The following is a 14136-nucleotide window of genomic DNA, read 5'->3' on the forward strand; positions in this document are numbered from 1 at the left end:
GGAGACGGTGCCTGCCGTGGCGAGCATACAAGATTTCACTCTCGCCAGAGAGCTTTATGAGCATGTTCTTTAAAGTTTGATTAGCTCTCTCCACAATGCCTTGACCCTGGGGGTTATAGGCTATTCCTGTCTTGTGCTGGATGCCAAACTTAGCACAAAAGTTTTGAAATTTTTGGCCAGTATACCCTGGGCCATTATCAGTTTTAAGAACTTTGGGCACCGCAAGCGTGGCAAAGCAGTGCAGCATGTGAGCAATAACATCAGCAGAAGATTCTCCAGTATGCAGGGAGGCACAAATAAACCCACTGAAGGTGTCAACAGTGACATGAATGTATTTAAGTTTGCCAAATGCTGGATAGTGTGTGACATCCATTTGCCAAAGTTCACCAGGCACAAGGCCGCGAGGATTAACTCCAACGTGAGGTTCAGGAAGAAGGGAAAGACAGGATTTACAAGAGCGAACAATTTCACGAGCTTGTTCACGAGTGATAGCGTACTTAAGACGTAAGGTTTGAGCATTGAGATGATGGAGTTTATGGGCAAGAGTAGCTTGTTGCAGAGTGTCATGTATAGGAGCTGGAGGGGTGGTGGAGAGAAAACAAATAGCTGAAGAGGTGGCACGGGTGGCTTCGTCTGCAAGGGCGTTGCCAAGCGTAAGGGGGCCAGGCAAACCCGAGTGTGCACGGATATGTGACACGTAAAAGGAATTGGTTCGTTGTAAAATGAGCTGTTGAATGTGGGAGAAGAGTGTGAAGGCAGGAGTAGAGGGTTTAATAAAGGGTACTGTTTCCAAAAGTGGCAAAGAGGAAGCAATGTAATGACTATCAGTGTATAAATTAAAGGCTTGAGGAACAGAGAGAAAGACCTGATGAACGGCTTCCAATTCCACAAGCTGAGCAGAAGTGTGTGTGGTAGTGAGCGTATTGGTTGTTCCATCGACTGAAAATGAGGCAGTCCCGTTAGAGCTACCGTCTGTAAAGGCAAGAGAGGCAGAGGGAATGGGCTGATGTTTAGTGAGCCTAGGAAACACAACAGGATGTTTATTAAGGAAGTGCAACAGTTTGTCAGCTGGCATGTGTGTAGATAGGGTTCCTTGAAAGTATGTGAGAAAGAGGAGCCAGGCTTGATCCATGTTTGCTAGCCAGGCCAATTGATTGTGTGTGTATGGAAGAATAATTGTGTCAGGGTGTTTAGCGAAGAGTTTGAGGGATGTTTCACAGCCTTGATGTAAGAGCTGGAGGACAGAGGAAGTGTATGTAGAAAGAACTTTGGAAGGTGAGGAGGGAAGGTGAATCCAATAAAGGGGGGCGGACTGCCAGAGAGCGGCGGTGGGTGTGAAAGCTGTGGAGCAAACAATGAGCTGAAGATCAATAGAAGGGTTATAGTAAGTGATAAGTTGGTTTTGGATGGCATGATTGACAGAATCAAGTGCGGCACGAGCTTCTGGAGTGAGAGAGCGTGGGCTGGAGGGGTTGGAATCTCCTTGGAGGATGTCAAAAAGGGGTTTTAGATCGCCTGTGGTGAGTTTAAGGTAAGGGCGGAGCCAATTGATGTCACCAAGAAGGCGCTGGAAATCATTAAGTGTTTTAAGGTGGTGGGTGCGAATTTGCACCTTTTGAGTTTTTACTTGAGAGGGTAGTAATTCAAATCCAAGAAATAAGTGAGGTGGAGAGGTTTGAATTTTGTCTGCTGAAATTTTAAAACCTTTTGAGGATAGGAGAGAAATTAATTTAGTAGAGACTGAATGCAGGAGAGACTCATTAGGACATGCGAGAAGGATGTCATCCATGTAGTGAAGGATATAAACTGAGGGATAAGAGTCACGAAAGGGATCAATAAATGAAGCAACAAATTTTTGACATAGTGTAGGGCTATTACACATTCCCTGGGGTAAAGATTTCCAGTGAAATCGTGGACAGGGACCAGCACAATTGGGAACTGGGAGAGAAAATGCAAAACGTTTACAATCTTCTGGGTGAAGGGGAATAGAAAAGAAACAGTCTTTGAGATCAATAATTATTTTGAAAGTGTTGGAAGGGATGGCAGACGGTACGGGCAGTCCGGCCTGAGCAGCTCCCATGGGAATCATAGTTTTGTTGATGGCTCTAAGATCATGAAGGAGGCGCCATCTGCCGGATTTTTTGCGAATAACAAAGATAGGTGTATTCCAGGGGGAGGTGGAGGGTTCTATATGTCCAGCCTCAAGTTGTTCCTTTACAAGAGCTGAGGCGGCTTGGAGCTTTTCACCGGATAAAGGCCATTGGTTTATCCAAACAGGGGCATCAGAGCGCCAGGTAATTTTTTCTATAGGAGGCATAGGGGCGTTTTGAACTGATACAGTATAAACAGAACTGAAACCAAGACCTTGACGGCCAGGATTAGGGGAGGGCTGAATGGGTTTAGAAATGCCCTGCAATGTCTTTCCTAGGCCTTTAGAGGGTGTATACCCCTGTTTCATCATTTGAGCGAGAGCAGCAGGATTTTTGCACTTTACAATATAGACACCCATCTGTTCCATGATATCTCGGCCCCATAAATTAATGGGCAGGTCGGGAACTATGTACGGACGTACAAGTCCAGTGTCCCCGTCTTCGTCCTGCCAGACCAGCTTATTGGCGCTAATGAGGACTTGTTTGACTGTGCCCGCGATTCCAGAGACAGAATCAAAAGAGGCTGTGGTGGGCCAGTCTGGGGGCCAGTCAGTAGGAGAAAAGCAGGTGGTATCAGCGCCAGAGTCGAGAAGACCCGTGAAGGGCTTGCCTCCAATAGTGATAACCAGAGGGGGCCTAATTTTACACATGGCTCGTACCCAGAAAATGTCTGAGGAGCCAGGATCCGAATTGCCACGGGTTTCCGGAAGAGAAGGCAGGTTGACGTTAAGGGGAAGTGGAAGGGCCTGAGCGATACGCTGCCCAGGTAGTACCTGAACTGGATAATAGGGGGCGACTGCAAGAAGTATAATTTCTCCAGTATAGTCATTATCCACAACGGAGGGCTGAATAATGAGGCCTTTAATAATAGTTGAAGCACGCCCAATGATCATAAAGAAGTGACCTGGTGGTGGAGGGCCAAAAATACCTGTGGGGATTTGATAAACGCCATGCTCAGGAGTTAATAAGTGGGGGGTGGAGGGACACAAGTCCAGTCCGACGCTCCCTGGGGTTGCCCTGACAAGGGAGGTTGCTGGGGTGGGAGCATATTGGGGGGCACCAGAGGTTGCTGTTGGCAAGGTGTTTGGTGCTGAGAAGGCGGCTGTTGCTGCTGGTAATAAGCCTGGGGGGCTGGAGTGGGCTGTGCCGGCTGACTGGGCTCCGAGGCCGGGACAAAACGTTGGAACTGACGGCTCGGGGCCCGGAGCTGGCCCCTGCTCGAGTTTTTTTGAGCCGGAGAACGTTGGTTAGGTTGCAGGGGATTGCCATGTATGTCTTTAGTGGAACGGCACTCTGCGACCCAATGGCGGCCGCGGCGACAGCGCGGACAAAGTGGAGGACGGGGAGAGGTCGTGCCTGTTTGCATAGCAGGGGCTTGGCGTTGAGGGCAGTTGTTAGCAAAATGGCCAGGCTGGCCGCAAGAGAAGCAAATGCGGCCTTTATTTTGTCCTTGAAAAGCAACTATGGCGCCAGCCACCTGGGTGGCAAAAGAATGGGCATTTTTGCAAAGAGAGATCATTTCCTCAAGGGATCGAGACGGCTTAGGGGATTTTAAAATTTGACGGCAGGCGGGACTGGCATTTTCAAAAGCAAGTTGCTTAACAAAAGGATTGGAGGTGTCTGTAATGCCAGTGGTTCGATCAATAGCTTCAAGAAGGCGAGAAATAAAGGCATGATAGGGTTCATCGTCAGCTTGTTGAATTTTAGCAAGAGGAAGAGTAGGGGCAGAGGAGGAGGAAATAGCTTTCCAGGCTTTGAGACCGGCCTGGGAGGTGAGATTAAGCACTTGATACGAGAGGGGGCGCTGTTGTTGTATGGTGTCATAAGGCTTAGAGCCAGAAGCTTGAAGGAACTCAAGCTCGTTATCATGGGTGAGCTCTCTGCAGTTGTTAATAAATTCAGCTTCCCAAAGAACAATATGTTCAGGCTTAAGGCAACGGCGAACAATGATGCGCCATTCAACGGGAAAAAGATTACCACCATAGGAGAGACTATCTAAACAAGAGAGGGTATAGGGGGCTTGAATGCCATAGTCTAAAACAGCTTTGCGAAGCTCCTTAAGGGAGGTTTGATCGAGATCTCGAATTTCTATATTCTCACGAAAAATTAAACCAGGGCCACGGTGGTGAGAGGGTGCAGGAGAGGTAGGGGGCGCTAAAGGTGCGTCATCTGCTGCCTCAAGGGCAGGGATGTTTTCGTTGTCTGCAGCCTCAGCTTCTCTCGCAGAGAAAGCCGGAGCTAAAGGACAGGAGGGAGTGCCTCGAGCAGCATCTATGGTACGAGAGGAACGCTGCCCTGCAGCTTGTGAGCGGGTGACCATAGGATGAAAGGAAGCAGAAGAGGAAGCAGGGGAGGCCTGAGAAGGTTGTGGGGCAGCCGACAGGGCAGGGACGCCCGAGGGAGGATGCAAGATTGCGGGGTATGCTAGGGTTCCATAAGGTTTTGCTGCTTGAAGCAGCTCAGCAAGGTCTCTTTTATGGATGGTAACATAATGTAAAGGAGTCTCACCCTCCGGAGAATTAGCATTGCGAGGCTGGGCGTCTTCTTCTTCCACATACGAATTGAGCTGACTGGAATCAACCGCTACAGGAGCTGTGTTCACAGCGGCTTGTGCCTCGCGATCACTCTGCGCCCTCTCAAGGGGGCGGGGATCAGCGAGCGGAGGGAGGGGTAGGTTAGAATGAGGAGGTAGAGACTGCTGAGGTGAAGGCGGGGGAGGGTCCTCGCCATTAGGAATGAGAACAGGAAATGTAGCAGTGTGAGCAGGTTTTTGTTCACGAAATTGATGAAACTCGTTTGCGAGTTGTGAAATCATGGATGTAATAGTAATGAGATGAGAATCTAAAGCAGTAGGCTTAGGGGGATCAAGAAAGGCACATTTAGGAGGAGGAAGAGTTTGTGTGGCTTGTGTGATTAAGGAGCTGTGACAGGCAGAGGTCTGTGTTTCTGGAGAATTAGGTTCCTGAGGTGGAGCAGAAGCATGGACAGAAGTAAGGGAGGGATATAAATGAGAAGCATTAGAGAGATCTTTAAGAGCATTATTTACTTTGGAGACAAAGGTAGAAGAGTCAGTGGTGGAGGGAGGACAGGGGGAAGGATTTTCAGAGGGAGAAGGGAGATGAGAGACAGAATTAGAACGAGAAGGAGTCTTGGAACACTCACGGGAGACTTGCTGTACATGAGATTCAACGGCCTGAATGATGTCTTTGGCAGTTTTGGTATCTTTAATTACAATGACATCTCTTAACAGGCTCCAAAATTGAAACATAATTTTTTCCTTTTGTGGTTCATCATGATTTACAAAATAATCACTCATTTCTTGTCCTACTTTGTCCCAAGTGGACGCAACAATTTCTGGACATGAAATGACGAGCCAAGGACATACATTATGAATGAACATAAGAAAATTACAAATATCTTTTTTGGTAACCTCGACATGTCTGGCTTTCAACTCAGACTGAATATCAATAATGAATTTAAGCTCAGTACTCAAAAAATTACCCATGGTAACGTATCCTATGGGCTAAACCCCAAAAGCCAATCAGGGGCGGCGATCAGAACGACTGGAAAACTGCAGTTTAAATATTTTGATTAAGGCTAACTCGTTTTCAACGCTTACCCTGATAAGGTATTCCTGCGATTTATGAAAAGAGCTCCGGACACGCCGACCTGTAGTCGTTCGGAGTGTGGCAGTGATCTTCGTGCCCCGCGTTGGGCGCCAAAATGCAGTGACCAGAAACCCCCCAGGGGGGACCCGGCCAGCAGGAATTAGCTGGGAAGGCTTCTCAGACGACTGCACTCCTATTTTGCTGAGTAGAAGAACAACCACACTGTAAAAAATCTGAGAGAGGTTAATAATAAAGACCCAAGGCAGCGTCTCACTGGTCAAGGGTGTCTTTATTGGCTACAGTTCCTTCTTAAATAGTGAAGGAGAAAAAGGGGCAGTACAAAGGTGATGTCAATCATACTTTTGGCGCGAAGGCTCATAAGGAAGTGGGCAGTGGGCTAGGGGCTGGATGACCTTTAAGCTATACTGAACGTGCTGTTTCAATGGAAACTTCTAGTGTCCTTCTAGCTGCATTCCTAATTGCTTGACTATCAGGAAATGGTGCAATATGTGCTTGCCTAAGTGATCTTGAACAGACAATATAGCATATACTTATTGATAACAGCCTAAATTACTCCGGAATGTGGTCTTAAGGAATGGGGCCTAGTTTCTGATAACTGGACCAGGCGGTTTTTTCTCTCCTCCGGGCTTATAGCTAAATTAAGTCCTGCAGCTACATTCTTTTCTCTTAGCTCAGAGATTTACAGCAAGACTGCATATTGCTTTTAGGTGAAAAGCTGGGCTATGGCAGAGAGAACAGCAAAATGTCCTCAAACAAGTCAGTCCCCAACAACATTCCCATCACCAATGTCCAAGTCTCCCTCCTACCCACCCAACCCCCGCCTGTACTCTAAACAGGCTCTCCATTTCCCTCATACATACTCATTATAAGGAAAATTCAAAATGTAGTTATTTCTCTAACTAAACTCATCACTCTTTGTGGTGAGCTTCCTATGGTGAGCTGGAACATCCAGCTCTTTTCACTTTTGTGTCTGGAAATTATTATTGCAAGAATGTCTTTCATTTCTCTTAAAACCCATAGATGAGTGAGACCATTCTGCGTTTTTCTCTCTCTCTCTCTGACTTATTTCACTCAGCATAATAGATTCCGTATACATCCATGTATAGGAAAATTTCATGACTTCATCTCTCCTGACAGCTGCATAATATTCCATTGTGTATATGTACCACAGTTTCTTTAGCCATTCATCTGTTGAAGGGCATCTTGGTTGTTTCCAGAGTCTTGCTATGGTAAATAGTGCTGCAATGAATATAGGTGTAAGGAAGGGGTTTTTGTACTGTATTTTTGTGTTCCTAGGGTATATTCCTAGGAGTGGTATAGCTGGATCATATGGGAGCTCGATTTCCAGTTTTTGAAGGAATCTCCATATCGCTTTCCATAAAGGTTGAACTAGACGGCATTCCCACCAGCAGTGGATAAGAGTTCCTTTCTCTCCACATCCCCGCCAACACTGTTTGTTCTCATTCTTTGTGATGTGTGCCATTCTCTGTGGTGTGAGGTGGTATCTCATCGTTGTTTTGATTTGCATCTCCCTGATGATTAGTGATGTGGAGCATTTTTTCATGTGTCTCTTGGCCATTTGTATTTCTTCTTTGTCAAAGTCTCTGTTCATTTCTTCTCCCCATTTTTTGATGGGATTAGATGTTTTTTTCTTGTAAAGTTCTGTCAGTGCCTTGTATATTTTGGAGATTAGCCCCTTATCTGATGGGTATTGGGTGAATAGTTTCTCCCACTCAGTGGGTGGCTCTTGTATCCTGGGCACTATTTCCTTTGAGGTGCAGAAACTTCTCAGCTTAATATATTCCCATCTGTTAATCTCTGCTTTCACTTGCTTGGAGAGTGCAGTTTCCTCCTTGAAGATGCCTGTAATGTCCTGGAGTGTCTTGCCTATGTGCTGTTCTATATATCTTATGGTTTTGGGGCTGATATCGAGGTCTTTAATCCATTTGGATTTTACCTTCGTGCATGATGATAGCTGGGGGTCTACGTTCAATTTTTTGCAAGTGGCTATCCAATTGTGCCAACACCACTTGTTGAAGAGGCTTTCCCTGCTCCATTTAGGGTTTCCTGCTCCTTTATCGAAAATTAGGTGGTTGTATGTCTGGGGAACATTTTCTGAGTATTCAAGTCTATTCCACTGGTCTGAGGGCCTGTCCTTATTCCAATACCATGCTGTTTTGATAACTATTGCTTTGTAGTACAGTTTAAAGTTGGGGAAAGTAATTCCTCCCATATTCTTTTTCCCAATGATTGCTTTAGCTATTCGAGGGTGTTTATTGTTCCAAATGAATTTCAAAAGTGCCTGATCCACTTCTTTGAAGAATGTCATGGGTATCTTTAGAGGGATAGCATTAAATCTGTATAATGCCTTGGGGAGTATTGCCATTTTGATGATGTTAATCCTGCCAATCCACGAGCAGGGTATGCGTTTCCATTTCCGCGTGTCCTCTCTTATTTCTTGGAGCAGAGTTTTATAGTTTTCTTTGTATAGGTCCTTCACATTTTTAGTCAAGTTGATTCCAAGATATTTGAGTTTGTGTGGCACTATTGTGAATGGGATTGTTTTCTTAATGTCCATTTCTTCCTTATTGCTATTGGTGTATAGAAAGGCCATTGATTTTTGTGTGTTAATTTTGTAGCCTGCCACCTTGCTATATGAGTCTATTGTTTCTAGAAGCTTTTTGGTGGAGTCTTTAGGGTTTTCTAAGTAGAGTATCATGTCATCTGCAAACAGTGAGAGCTTGACTTCTTCCTTTCCTATCTGAATTCCCTTGATATCTTTTTCTTGCCTAATCGCTATAGGAAGTACTTCCAGTGCTATGTTGAATAGGAGTGGTGAGAGAGGACAGCCTTGTCTTGTACCAGAATTTAGAGGGAAGGCTTTTAGTTTTTCTCCGTTGAGGATAATATTTGCCATTGGCTTGTGGTAGATGGCTTCAACTAGATTGAGAAAGGTTCCTTCCATTCCCATCTTGCTGAGAGTTTTGATCAAGAATGGGTGTTGGACCTTATCAAATGCTTTCTCTGCATCTATTGATATGATCATGTGGTTTTTATTTTTCTTGTTATTGATGTTGTGTATGATGTTGATGGATTTACGGATGTTAAACCAGCCTTGCATTCCTGGGATGAAACCTACTTGATCGTAGTGGATGATCTTCTTAATGAGGCATTGGATCCTATTTGCCAGGATTTTGTTGAAGATCTTTGCATCGGCATTCATCAGCGATATTGGTCTGTAATTTTCTTTTTTTGTAGCATCTCTGTCTGGTTTAGGTATCAAGGTGATGTTGGCTTCATAAAAGCTATTTGGAAGTGTTTCCGTTTGTTCAATTTCATGAAAGAGTCTTGCCAGGATTGGTAGTAGTTCCTCTTGGAAAGTTTGAAAGAATTCATTAGTGAATCCATCTGGGCCTGGGCTTTTGTTTTTCGGCAGACCTTTGATTACCGTTTTGATTTCATCAATGGTGATGGGGGTGTTTAGATATGCTACATCCTCTTCCTTCAACCGTGGAAGATTATAAGAGTCCAAGAATTTATCCATTTCTTCCAGGTTCTCATTTTTAGTGGCGTAGAGTTTCTCAAAGTAGTTTCTGATTACCCTTTGAATCTCTGTCATATCAGTAGTGATCTCTCCTTTTTCATTCCTAATACGAGTTATCAAGTTTCTCTCTCTCTCTTTCTTTGTTAGGTTTGCCAGTGGTCTATCAATCTTGTTTATTTTTTCAAAGAACCAACTTCTGCTTTCGTTGATCTTTCGGATTGTTTTTTGGGTTTCCACTTCATTGATTTCTGCTCTCAGCTTTGTTATTTCCTTCTGTCTTCCTATTTTTGGGTCCTTTTGTTGAGCACTTTCTAGTTCTATTAGCTGTGTCATTAAGCTACTCAGGTAAGCTCCTTCTTCCTTCCTGATGTGTGCTTGCAAAGCTATAAATTTTCCTCTCAGTACTGCTTTTTCTGTGTCCCATAAGTTCTGATAGTTTGTGTCTTTATTGTCATTTGTTTCCAGGAACCTTTTGATTTCCTCCTTGATTTCATCTCGGACCCACTGGTTATTGAGTATGAGGCTGTTTAACTTCCAGGTGTTAATGTTTTTCTTCTGAGTCCCTTTGGAATTCACAAATAATTTCAGAGCCTTGTGGTCAGCAAAGGTAGTCTGCAAAATTTCTATCCTCTTGATATTATGGAGATATGTTTTATGTGCCAGCATGTAGTCTATCCTGGAGAATGTCCCATGTACATTGGAGAAGAATGTGTATCCAGGTTTCTGGGGGTGGAGTGTCCTATATATATCCTCTAGGCCTCTTTCTTCCATTTCTCTCCTCAGGTCTAGTATATTCTTGTTGGGTTTCAGTCTGGTTGACCTATCCAGTGTTGACAAAGCCGTGTTAAGGTCCCCCACAATTATTGTGTTGTTATTGATATTATTTTTCAGATTTGTCAACAGTTGTATTAAATATTTTGCTGGCCCCTCATTTGGTGCATATATGTTTAGGAGAGTGAATTCTTCCTGCTCTATATACCCCTTGATTAATATAAAATGTCCATCTTTGTCCCTTACAACCTTCCTGAGTATAAAGTTTGCATTATCTGATATTAGTATGGCCACTCCAGCTTTTTTATGGGTGTTGTTTGCTTGGATGATTTTTCTCCAGCCTTTTATTTTGAGTCTATATTTGTTCTGACTCTTCAGGTGTGTTTCTTGTAGGCAGCAGAAGGTTGGATTGAGTTTTTTGATCCATTTAGCCACTCTGTGTCTCTTGACTGGTGCATTTAGACCATTGACGTTGAGAGAAAGAATTGTCCTGGGATTTAATGCCATCTTTATATCGAAATTTGGTGTCTTTTGGTTAGTCTTGTCTTAAATTAGGTCTTTCAGTTTTTCTCTTAAGACTGGTTTTGTGTCTGTAAAGTTTCTGAGCTGCTTTTTGTCAGTGAAACCATGTATTCTTCCGTCAAACCGGAAAGTGAGTTTTGCTGGGTATAGTATTCTGGGTGAAGCATTCATTTCATTCAGTCTTGTCACAATATCCCACCACTGCTTTCTGGCATTGAGTGTTTCTGGTGACAGGTCTGCTGTAAATCTCAAGGATGCTTGCTTGAATGTAATTTCCCCTTTTGATCTTGCTGTTTTCAGAATTCTGTCTCTATCTGTGGGATTTGTCATTGTGACTAGGATGTGTCTTGGGGTGGTTTTTCTGGGGTCTCTTTTGGTTGGTACTCTTCGAGCATGCAGGATTTGATCACCTATATTCTTTAGCTCTGGAAGTTTCTCTTTAATGATGTTCTTGACCATTGATTCTTCCTGGGAATTTTCTTCCTGGGTCTCTGGGACGCCAATGATTCTTAAGTTGTTTCTGTTGATCTTATCATAGACTTCTATTTTCATCTGTTCCCATTCTTTGACTAATTTTTCCGTTGTCTGCTCATTTGCTTTAAGTTTTTTGTCCAATCTCTCCTGCTGTATGGAATTGTTTTTTTTTTTTTGGTTTTTTTTTTGGGCCACACCCGGTAACGCTCAGGGGTTACTCCTGGCTATGCGCTCAGAAGTCGCTCCTGGCTTGGGGGACCATATGGGACGCCGGTGGATCGAACCACGGTCCGTCTCCTAGGCTAGCGCAGGTAAGGCAGGCACCTTACCTCCAGCGCCACCGCCCGGCCCCTGTATGGAATTGTTATGTATCTCATCTTCAACAGCACCAAGTCTATTCTCAGCTTCTGATACCCTGTCCCAGAGCTTATCCATTTTGTCATTCACTTCGTTTACTGACTTTTTCAGTCCTGTTAGTTGACATGTTATTTCAGTTTGGAGTTTTGTCATTTCTGCCTTCATATTTTCTTGGTTCTTATTAGTGTTCTGTTCAACTCGATCCATGGTTTCTTGGAGTCTGTTGAGCACCTTCCATATTGCTAGTCTAAAGTCCTTATCTGAGAGGTTGATTAGTTGTTCAGTCATTATCTGGTCCTCAGAATTGTCATCTTCATTCTCTATGTCTGATGCTGGCCTGCGTTGTTTCCCCATTGTCACACTTGTATTGTGGGTTTTTCTACGCGTTGTGGTGGTATTCATTGTCTATATGATGTAGGCAGCACACTCCTCTGGCTCCTCCCTTTCTGGATGGGCTGGGTTGCCTCTAAGGGAGGGGAGTCCTCCGTGGATGAAGCCTCACACTGGGTCAAATCTTAGGCCCGAGCATGCAACAGAGAAGACAGTCCAGAGAGAAATGCTTGCTTCTCTGATATAGCACAGTTCTTATTGTGATTTTTTTCTTATTGTTGCAATGGTGTTCTTTTCCTAGAAGGAGCGCACGGCCGCGTAGCGAAGCGGAGCGGCCGTGCTCTGATGGAGCCTCTTTTGCTCCAATCCCAAGAGTTTCACACAAGAGGACAGTAGACAGACATTTACAGTTCACACTCACAGTTGGGCCCCTCTGCGCAGGCCCAGATTCGTGTCTTTTCCCCGCCTGATGTCCCAAGCAGGGAATCCAGCTTCTGCAGCAGTCTGCCGGCTGGTTTTTATGTTCTGAATCCCGCCCTGGAAATGGCCTCCGGGATAGGGAGAGCAGATTTCTGGAGCCTCTTTTGCTCCAATCCCAAGAGTTTCACACAAGAGGACAGTAGACAGACATTTACAGTTCACACTCACAGTTGGGCCCCTCTGCGCAGGCCCAGATTCGTGTCTTTTCCCCGCCTGATGTCCCAAGCAGGGAATCCAGCTTCTGCAGCAGTCTGCCGGCTGGTTTTTATGTTCTGAATCCCGCCCTGGAAATGGCCTCCGGGATAGGGAGAGCAGATTTCTGGAGCCTCTTTTGCTCCAATCCCAAGAGTTTCACACAAGAGGACAGTAGACAGACATTTACAGTTCACACTCACAGTTGGGCCCCTCTGCGCAGGCCCAGATTCGTGTCTTTTCCCCGCCTGATGTCCCAAGCAGGGAATCCAGCTTCTGCAGCAGTCTGCCGGCTGGTTTTTATGTTCTGAATCCCGCCCTGGAAATGGCCTCCGGGATAGGGAGAGCAGATTTCTGGAGCCTCTTTTGCTCCAATCCCAAGAGTTTCACACAAGAGGACAGTAGACAGACATTTACAGTTCACACTCACAGTTGGGCCCCTCTGCGCAGGCCCAGATTCGTGTCTTTTCCCCGCCTGATGTCCCAAGCAGGGAATCCAGCTTCTGCAGCAGTCTGCCGGCTGGTTTTTATGTTCTGAATCCCGCCCTGGAAATGGCCTCCGGGATAGGGAGAGCAGATTTCTGGAGCCTCTTTTGCTCCAATCCCAAGAGTTTCACACAAGAGGACAGTAGACAGACATTTACAGTTCACACTCACAGTTGGGCCCCTCTGCGCAGGCCCAGATTCGTGTCTTTTCCCCGCCTGATGTCCCAAGCAGGGAATCCAGCTTCTGCAGCAGTCTGCCGGCTGGTTTTTATGTTCTGAATCCCGCCCTGGAAATGGCCTCCGGGATAGGGAGAGCAGATTTCTGGAGCCTCTTTTGCTCCAATCCCAAGAGTTTCACACAAGAGGACAGTAGACAGACATTTACAGTTCACACTCACAGTTGGGCCCCTCTGCGCAGGCCCAGATTCGTGTCTTTTCCCCGCCTGATGTCCCAAGCAGGGAATCCAGCTTCTGCAGCAGTCTGCCGGCTGGTTTTTATGTTCTGAATCCCGCCCTGGAAATGGCCTCCGGGATAGGGAGAGCAGATTTCTGGAGCCTCTTTTGCTCCAATCCCAAGAGTTTCACACAAGAGGACAGTAGACAGACATTTACAGTTCACACTCACAGTTGGGCCCCTCTGCGCAGGCCCAGATTCGTGTCTTTTCCCCGCCTGATGTCCCAAGCAGGGAATCCAGCTTCTGCAGCAGTCTGCCGGCTGGTTTTTATGTTCTGAATCCCGCCCTGGAAATGGCCTCCGGGATAGGGAGAGCAGATTTCTGGAGCCTCTTTTGCTCCAATCCCAAGAGTTTCACACAAGAGGACAGTAGACAGACATTTACAGTTCACACTCACAGTTGGGCCCCTCTGCGCAGGCCCAGATTCGTGTCTTTTCCCCGCCTGATGTCCCAAGCAGGGAATCCAGCTTCTGCAGCAGTCTGCCGGCTGGTTTTTATGTTCTGAATCCCGCCCTGGAAATGGCCTCCGGGATAGGGAGAGCAGATTTCTGGAGCCTCTTTTGCTCCAATCCCAAGAGTTTCACACAAGAGGACAGTAGACAGACATTTACAGTTCACACTCACAGTTGGGCCCCTCTGCGCAGGCCCAGATTCGTGTCTTTTCCCCGCCTGATGTCCCAAGCAGGGAATCCAGCTTCTGCAGCAGTCTGCCGGCTGGTTTTTATGTTCTGAATCCCGCCCTGGAA

This window comes from Suncus etruscus, chromosome 6, assembly GCF_024139225.1.
Source record: "Suncus etruscus isolate mSunEtr1 chromosome 6, mSunEtr1.pri.cur, whole genome shotgun sequence".
NCBI classification, from domain to species: Eukaryota; Metazoa; Chordata; class Mammalia; order Eulipotyphla; family Soricidae; genus Suncus; species Suncus etruscus.